At 43.6% G+C, this 8463-nt stretch overlaps 1 pseudogene; it reads left to right on the top strand.

Annotated features, from left to right (window-relative positions):
• Positions 1-2532: 2532 nt before the first annotated feature.
• Positions 2533-3368, top strand: LOC115333208 (annotated as a pseudogene).
• The last annotated feature ends 5095 nt before the right edge of the window (positions 3369-8463 follow it).

The raw sequence follows: 8463 nt of genomic DNA on the forward strand, positions 1-8463 counted from the left end.
TCATGAGGATATTAGCATCCTCGTGAGAGCCACGAGCGTGGCTCTGTCAAAAGCTATCCATGTAGCAGTTTTCAACGAACAAACATTTGGTTTTTGACTGGCAATTTAATGGCCTAGAAACCGGAAACACCATATTATGAACAACATTAATATTGCTAAGCTAGACTGGGCATTTTAGCCCTAAACTGCCAGACGGGTGACGGAGTTAGGCTTCGCTACCTAGGTTTTTGTTTGTCACCTGGCTTTTTAGGGGCCTCAGTTTAAGGCGAAATGATAAATTAAGCTTCACTTCTGGTTGTGTATCTTTCACTTGGCAAATATAGGCCTAAATGACCAAAATGCAACAGTTAGGTTTCACTACTGGTTCTCTGGTTTATACGTGTCATCTTTGGCTCATGTCAGGCACATTGGCATACATCTACCAGAAGAAAACAAAAAACAAATAGAGGACGATACGTTATTATTTCTGCTAAGAGTATACTTATACCAACGCGCTTGTTACGACTACACTCTGGTATTTATCTGGTGAATCAGAGAAAAGCCAAAGAAAATAAACATAAAGTACCTTGTTATTATCTAACGCCTTGAAGCAAAACCTTATTAGGCCCAAGGTAGGTCCCTAGGATTGGAAAACTTGGACCAAACTAGCCTCTTGTCTGGTGTGCTGCCTGATACAGTGAGCCGGCAAACACAATACTTGACGATCAAGGCACTTCACCACGCGAAATTACGCTTGCAATTATCCCTGATGTTTGCATTTTTGCTTAATCCTTCACCTAAGTTTATACTGAACGCGGGTAAAAATCAGAGGACTCCACCGGAGGGGACTAACATATTTATCACCCGTCGTCTTCCTAATTCCAGTCACTCAGTTCTCATATGCGATCCATCCAAACCCCGTGTTGTGTTGTTTTTATTCATCGGTAATGTGGTACCGGATTGGAAATTCTCACCTTTATTTATATTCCTCCTTTCATCTACTCAAAAACGCCTTCTCTGGGTAACAAAAAAAAGAAACTGAAGATTATTTTGCAAACATACACTATTCGCAGCATTACATACATTTTATATTTTCATATATCTATAAGAGAGCATTTGTGTTTCTTTATAAAATCCAGGTACAAACGTATGTACTTTATCTGAACAGGTTTTTCGTACATTTACGTATAAACCAATACGCGGCCTTGACGTCACGCAGCTGCGGTGGCGCTGTCGACGGCACTGGGCATGCGCAGATGCTACACTCGACGCGAATTTGGTTTCTGCGCACGCGGAGTGCCCACACCTGGTGTGGGCAAAGAGGGCTTGTTTGTAGACAGCGTGTCGGTCTACATATTGCATATTCTTAGGTGAAAAATGAGTTTTATGTTTGTTCGCGAATTCCGTAAGCAAAAACGACATATCTGTGCCATTCTAGAACCGTTGTCCAACATTGCAGTTTTTACTCCATTTCGTAAAATTAAAAGTATGGCATTAATCAAACTTAAAATTCCTAATGACTGAAAATTGTGGGTCCTCGGGATAAGAAACTCTCTGTACGACAAAAATAAATCATAACGCACCAGAATTCTAATTCTCAAAGAACTGATGAGTAACTCTAAAGGGACAATATCCTGCAAAATTTGAAAATCACACTTAACGCATAGCTAAAAAATTCAGCTTTTTGTTTTATAACTAAAAGTGCGTTGGTTGCTGAGAAAACAATCCAAGACTGAAACTTCCTCTGGGCCTCCTAATAAAATTATTTTGTGTGATCTAGGCAAGCGCTGCAGTTCTTCAAATTGTATGGGTGACTCCTGTATTACATGAATACACATATACACGAGGGAAGAGGACGCTCAGAAATGCCGCCGGCGGGTGCGCTTTCTAGAGGTAAAATTTTCACCTGCATCAGATGCCATCGCTCACCTGGCACAGCTGCAGTCGCTGTAAACATTTGCCGGTATTTGTGTATGTGCGTTTGTGTGTGTGTGTGTGGGGGGGGTGCATTAAACCCGTCCAAACGAATACCAGCAAAAACATTCAGAAACATCTCAGTTTGTCGAAATTCGTTTTGCGAGGTAGCGTAACTTGCTGAAGGATAGATATGGCGAAACAAATAGCATAATATAAGTTATAGTCTCGACCCTGAACGGTATTTTTTGAAGTATTGACAGGTTGTGGAGATGCGCGATTTTCGCTTGAGTGTAGTCTTTGCAGTTGTATCTCTGTGTCGAGACTGAAAGTTCTATACCATTTTTCCGCAGTCTTTTTGCTTCAGCAGTGCTACTGATCGGGCAAAGTTGACCAAGAGTGTGTCCGCAATGCATATTTGTTGGGGTGCTTGGTATGCTGGGTCGGTGCCCGATGTTTCCTTTCCCGCCCTTCTTCTCTCATGCGACGGGGTTGGAACACTGTACGCTTATTTAAGCAAACCTCAAGTACGAAGTAGTCAATCTGCTCGTCCAATCGGTACCTGCTATGCCACTTGATCACGAGAGTGACAATCAGTGCTGCCAGTAAACTGCAAAAACACGGGATTTCTCTCCCAAGATGACATCAACTGTATCAGAACTGATTATGAACCTTATCGAGAACTACAATTACGCCACGTCTCTTCGAGACAAGAGAACGGTTGGCTGGGGCTGGACAGAAGATCCAAGGTTCACGATACCCCTAGCGTTCGGCTACCTCTTCGCGGTGAGGTTCGGAGGGCCGCGATGGATGGAAAACCGCAAGCCATACAAGCTCAAGTCCGCCATCTTGGTGTACAACCTGTTTCAGGTGATTGCCAACGCTTTCCTCTTTGTGCAGTACACGCGTCACTCTTACCTCGGCGGAAACTACAACGTTTTTTGTCAAGCAATGAGGCACTCCAGAGACGACAACGCAAATCCTGACACTCGTGTGATGGAGCATCTCCGTCAGGATAGCAGGCTTTCTGGACAGGTTCTTCTTCGTCGCCACCAAGAAGTTCTCCCACGTCACGGCTTTGCACAGAATTAATTATTTTTTGGTGATTCTTAATGGATGGTTGCGAATTACGTTTGGTTCGGATTGACATGTCAATCTGCCTGTGTGTGTTTCAACTGCTTGGTCAAAGTCGTCATGTCTGGTTACTACTTTCTCGCATCCCTGGACCAGAACTTAGAAAGTACCTGTGGTGGAAGAAGTACCTCACGAGCCTTCCGATTTTTCAAATGGCCTTTGTGAGTCCCTACATGTGCATTCCACTAGTCTATAATGGAAGATACCCCTGGGGCCTTACCTTGATTCTAGCTCCACAGTTGCTACTAGGGCTCGCACTCTTCATAAACTTCTATGTTCAATCATACCACTTCGACAGAAGCCCTGATCTATGTATTTCTCAGGCATTAAAAGCAGATTAATTAAGTATGTTATAAACTGGGTGTTAGTCCTCAAGATTTGGTTGCCATAAAAATTATTTCTTTCAGGATGTATGAAAACAAAACGTATATTTTAATCAAATTCTTACTCTGTGCCTGGTGCAAAGCCTGAATTTCGTGAGGATTTACGGGATGTTGTTATAGCTTTAGCAAATGTTAGTCTGATCAGTATACAGGGTGCGAAACTGATTGGCGCTAAAGAAGCGACAAACATGTTGAACAGATCAAATCAAATCAAATCAAATCAAATTTATTCGTTGTCACATTTTACATGACAACAGCGCATAATTCACGCACGCCCAGTGTGTGATGTAGAAGCAAATGGCGGTGCGGCAAAGAAATGAGCAATGAAGAAGCTGTGTTGTTCTTCCAGCGGTCGCTCCTAGAACTTCATTCAGTCATTCGCGCAAGAATAGTTGCTTCTACTTGTAAAAAAGGCGTGGTGTGAACACTATCAGGAAGTTTAAATTGATACTAATTAATAGATTGGACATTTAGTATACTGCGCTATAATTGACGCGAGCTTGAATAGCGCTCAAGCGAGTTTTAATAACTTTATTTAACTTCATGTAGCTTCTGAGCCTTCCATGACGAGTCAGCTGTGTTTATAAGCGAGCACAGATGTCCTGCCGTTTCTTAAAGTGTTTAATATTTAAAGGTATTTTGTATTGACGTTGAAAGAAAGAAGATTAAAAAGCATGATTTATTCACTTGATGACTTTAGTAATCTGGGCAAGCAGAATCGATTACAAGAGAGGATAAACTTCGAGTGCATGGACTTCGTCTGTGCTCTTAATAAAGTCTCGATAAAATTTAAGTTTAGCATACATCTATAAACGCGAGCGAAAAATCATTCCTTGTTTCCTTCGAGGGATGCTCTAGAAGAGCAATTTTGAGGGCTTGCTTCTCGGTGAAGGGTGTGTCGCCAAAGTCCTTTAAGCATTTTATGGCCGTCCTGACGTGTCCAAACTTGTAGAGGGATAAAAAATAAAGATTAGTTAATGAAAGTAATTTTTTTATTAAATGTTATGCTAATTGCCCTTGAAAAGAATGAATGATAACCCAACCAAAATACATCGCCTTTTTTAAGAGAAGTGGCTTTGACTGTGTGAGGTGTTTCGACATTAAAGCTTAGCGCTTTGGCGGAATTAAGCTATACCGAAATACCAAATCAAAGAAGTAAAAGGCCGACACATTTTGTTCCCTGATTCCGAGCATCTCAGTAACTCCCTTCTCCCCAAGAAACTCTAATATGGACCCACGTCTTCTTTGCGTCTCACAAAAGTTACTTCTTCAAACATTTCGAAGATGGTGTGTAAGTTCTTTCGTCGAGTACTAGATGTTTCAATTTAGAGTATCGTCCCTTAGCTCTACCGTACCTAGGGTTGATGAGTAGCAATAGGCATTGTTCAGCAAAATCACAAAGTTTAAATTTTGCGATTGACAAAGTGATGAACCTCGGCAGCGCTACTTTACAAGGTTGGCAGGAAGATTAACCTCGGAATCCTTGGCACGCCAGACAAAGGTTCGAGAAAGCTTACGTTTATATAATACTTGGCTAATCAAGAGAAAATACTCGCTCGAGGTGCCTGTACGAAGTACTAAAGAAAATTGTTTTACCGCTAGGCCTGCCTTGCGCAGTATAATATTCCCTCCGTTAACGGATTTTCGTTTCCCATAAGCGTGACATGCTCATTAGTGTTCAAAAAAATATATGTAGGTCAGGGCTATTAGAGAGGCGGACACGGTGTGAGCAGCAGAGAGGGATTCTAGTTGTCCCACGTTCAGCGCAAGCTTTTCGCCTTCGATAATGCTTCGGTGTTTTGTGCACCTCAAGTGAGCGCGCGAAGCCAAAGCACGGCAGAAAGTATGTAGCGCGTGCTGGAGGTCGGGCGTTTGGAACACACGCACATACCGACTCAATATTTTAGTTACTAAAAGAAAAATAGTCACGAGCCAGGCCTTTCTGCGAACAGAAGGAAGCCATCATTTATTTTACTGCTAAACATCCCTGGTCTCGCTAGTCGTTAGAGAGTTTGGAGTAAACTTCCGGTATTAATTTGATACAAACAGGGTACACCTTCAACTTTATAACAACTATATAGTGTTCTCTTGTAGGTGTTTAATACCAAATAAACCAATTGAACACCCCTCATTTTATAATAGGTGGGAATTCTATGTTACACTTTTGTAATTTGTTAAAGAGGTGTCTTGGTACCTCGCCGTGGGTTTGCGAATTGTTTGGACAATGATACACGTTATTCATAGGTAGGAGGCCCATGGTTTAGCGCGAAGACAACTCTTTTCAACCCTGGAGGAAATAGGGCGGCATGAAACAAAATCTCTGTGTAGGGGATTTTGATGTGGTGGAGGAAAAATCATTTTTGGGTAAAATGGCTATTTTTCACCAAGGTGCTAGTAATAGACAAATTTTAGTTATTTGTAACTTATATATCTAGAAGATACCATGTTTTGTATTTCTTTCTAAATGCTTAGATGCTTAGACATAAATAGAAACATCCGCAAATAAGCAATAAACTTCGACTATGCGCATGCTACACCGCATGTGATGATTCACCGTTTTCCTCTTTTTGTTTAATATCTTTGACCTGGGGCATTTGGTAATGGCTGTCATAGATATGTAATATACCTCTTCCTCACGGCCATCTCATATGGCGTTTATGCAGAAGGCTTCGAGATATCGTAATTTTATTTCAAGGTTTTCTTACTGGACGATCTTTGCGATTGACTGAGAAAATTATATCATTTATTTATTGATTCATTGATTGATACTACCGACAGCCGTACGGCAGCCAAGGTAGGAAGATACATCGTTCAATGTTAACAACAAAGCATACGCAAGGCGGGGTAGCGCCTTGCGTATGCTTTTGTGTTTGGTGATTGGTGAACCACCAAACAGCTTGGGCTGTTTGGTGATTTGTAGTTAAGAAGGTAAAAGCGCTAAAACACAAGGGACAAGTGAAAGAGACCGACACCGACTCCAAAATAAACTACAAGAGAGATACCCGATGCGTTCTTCATAACGAAGTGCGTTGAAGGCACGTGTATCAGCGCTCCACCGATAGCCCTGTTTGGCTCTGAGGTAGTGTTTATAAACTCTTTCGGAAAGTAAATGGTAGATAGATAAGCATTGGTGTGATAATGTTGTATTCTTTAATCACATGTCTTGATTTCACAGTCTGTATATATATATATACGTTTTTCCACGAGTAAACTTCAGCTGCAAGGAGTGAACTGTGGGTCCCTTTCACTTCTCCGTTATTTTTAGTGTCTTTACCCTCTAAACATTCCCACCCTCTTGGAAGGACGTATCGACCTTAACGTCGTCCTCGAAACCGTCTTCAAGGTCGTCTATGAGGTCGTCCTAAAGGTCGACCTTAACGTCATCCTTAAGCTCGTCCTAAGGTCATCCTAGAGACCAAAGGGCATCCGCAGGTATTCGTACAAGCCAAAGGGAGTGATAATTGCGTCTTTGGGATGTCAGATGGCTCGACCGGTATTTGATGACAGGCTTTCACCAAGTCGATGTTTGAGAAAGTTTTAGCGTCTTGTAAAGAATTCGTGAAGTCCGCTATGTATGGCAGGGGATATCGGTCAGGAACGGTGGCGTATTTAAGAGCCCGGTAGTCCCCAAACGGCCTCCAATCTCCAGGCGCTTTTTAGGCGCCATTTGGAGGGGTGACGCCCAAGGACTTGAAGATGGTCGGATAATTCCCGTCTTGAGCATGTGCTTGAACTCTTTGCGAGCTATGTTCAGGCGATCTGGAGTTAGCCGTCGTGCACGGGCATGAGTGGGTGGTTCAGTTGTAATCATATGGTGAGTGATGTGTTTACCAGGGCGCTGAAAATTGCTCGGGCGAGTTAAGATTGGGAACTCTTGAAGCAGTTTCTAGTAGGGGGACCTAGGGGTCAGGCATCCCACGCATTCAATGACGGGGGCGGTTCACGCAATTTCCGGCACACGGCAGCATTGTTGTAGCATTTACAAGAGGTGTTTTTTCTTTGTGTGTGTGTATATCAATCATCAGAATAAAGTGTCTGAGAAAATCTGCGCCAAGGATAGGATATGACACGTCTGCTACAAGAAATATCCAATTAAATGCCCTTCGTAGTCCGATGTTAAGGGTCATGTGCTCTTCGCCGTAACTGAAGACGGTTGTCTTATTTGCTGCTTATAGCATCGAATGCGTTAGATTCGGTCTTCGTGCAACCGCAGAGGGGGGTAGAGTGCTTACCTCCGCGCCGGTGTCTACGAGGAAACGGAAACCAGAGTCGCGATTAGTCACAAAGAACAAGCGGCTGGCATGGCTACCGACACCACTCGCCGCCTCTAGTGGTGGGACGACGCATTTCCCGAGGCTGAGCAGGGGAAACACAGTTGCGGGCGAGGTCTCCGAAGGTCAGGTGATACCAGCACAGGCTGGCGTTGTGTAATCTCGCTTGAGGTGCGGCTGGAGACTTGTGGCGAGAACGTTGCGAAAACCATTGGTCCGCTCTTTAAGTCGAACGGGTCGCGATAGCAGCTACTTGCGCTGAAAGGTCTCGGAATTCACGGCGGAATCCTTGTTGTATGTTATCAAGGCTGCAGGTGTTCGTAGAGGTGGTTTTTCGCAGGTGGATGGCCCGTGGTCCGTAAGAGCGGAGATCTGGGATGATGTTACAGTGGCGACATACACGACAGTTTCCGCCAGTCGGGAAAGTTCAGGTAATGCGAGTCCCGATGTGGATGCGAGGACCATGCGAACGTTGACAGGCAGTCGCTGAAGAAATGGCTCTCGTAAGACAGCGGCGTCGAAGTTCCGAGCTTTTTCTCCCAGTAGCTGTTGGAGACACCATAGTAACGGCAAGGCTTTCGGTCTCCCAACTCTTCCAATCCTATGAGTTGTTGGAGTCGTCGTTCTTCAGACTCGGAAGTTCGTTTCACCAATTTAGCACATCGAGGCAGCCGGTGGGTCAAGAATGATGTCCCGGATGTCCATGGAGATCCCGGGTGGCAATGCTGCCTCAACGCAGTGAAATCTTTGTGATTGCGAAGTTATCCTGCTAATGTTAAACT

This window comes from Ixodes scapularis, unplaced genomic scaffold (genome assembly GCF_016920785.2).
Source record: "Ixodes scapularis isolate PalLabHiFi unplaced genomic scaffold, ASM1692078v2 PGA_scaffold3__209_contigs__length_174095766, whole genome shotgun sequence".
Classification (NCBI taxonomy): Eukaryota; Metazoa; Arthropoda; class Arachnida; order Ixodida; family Ixodidae; genus Ixodes; species Ixodes scapularis.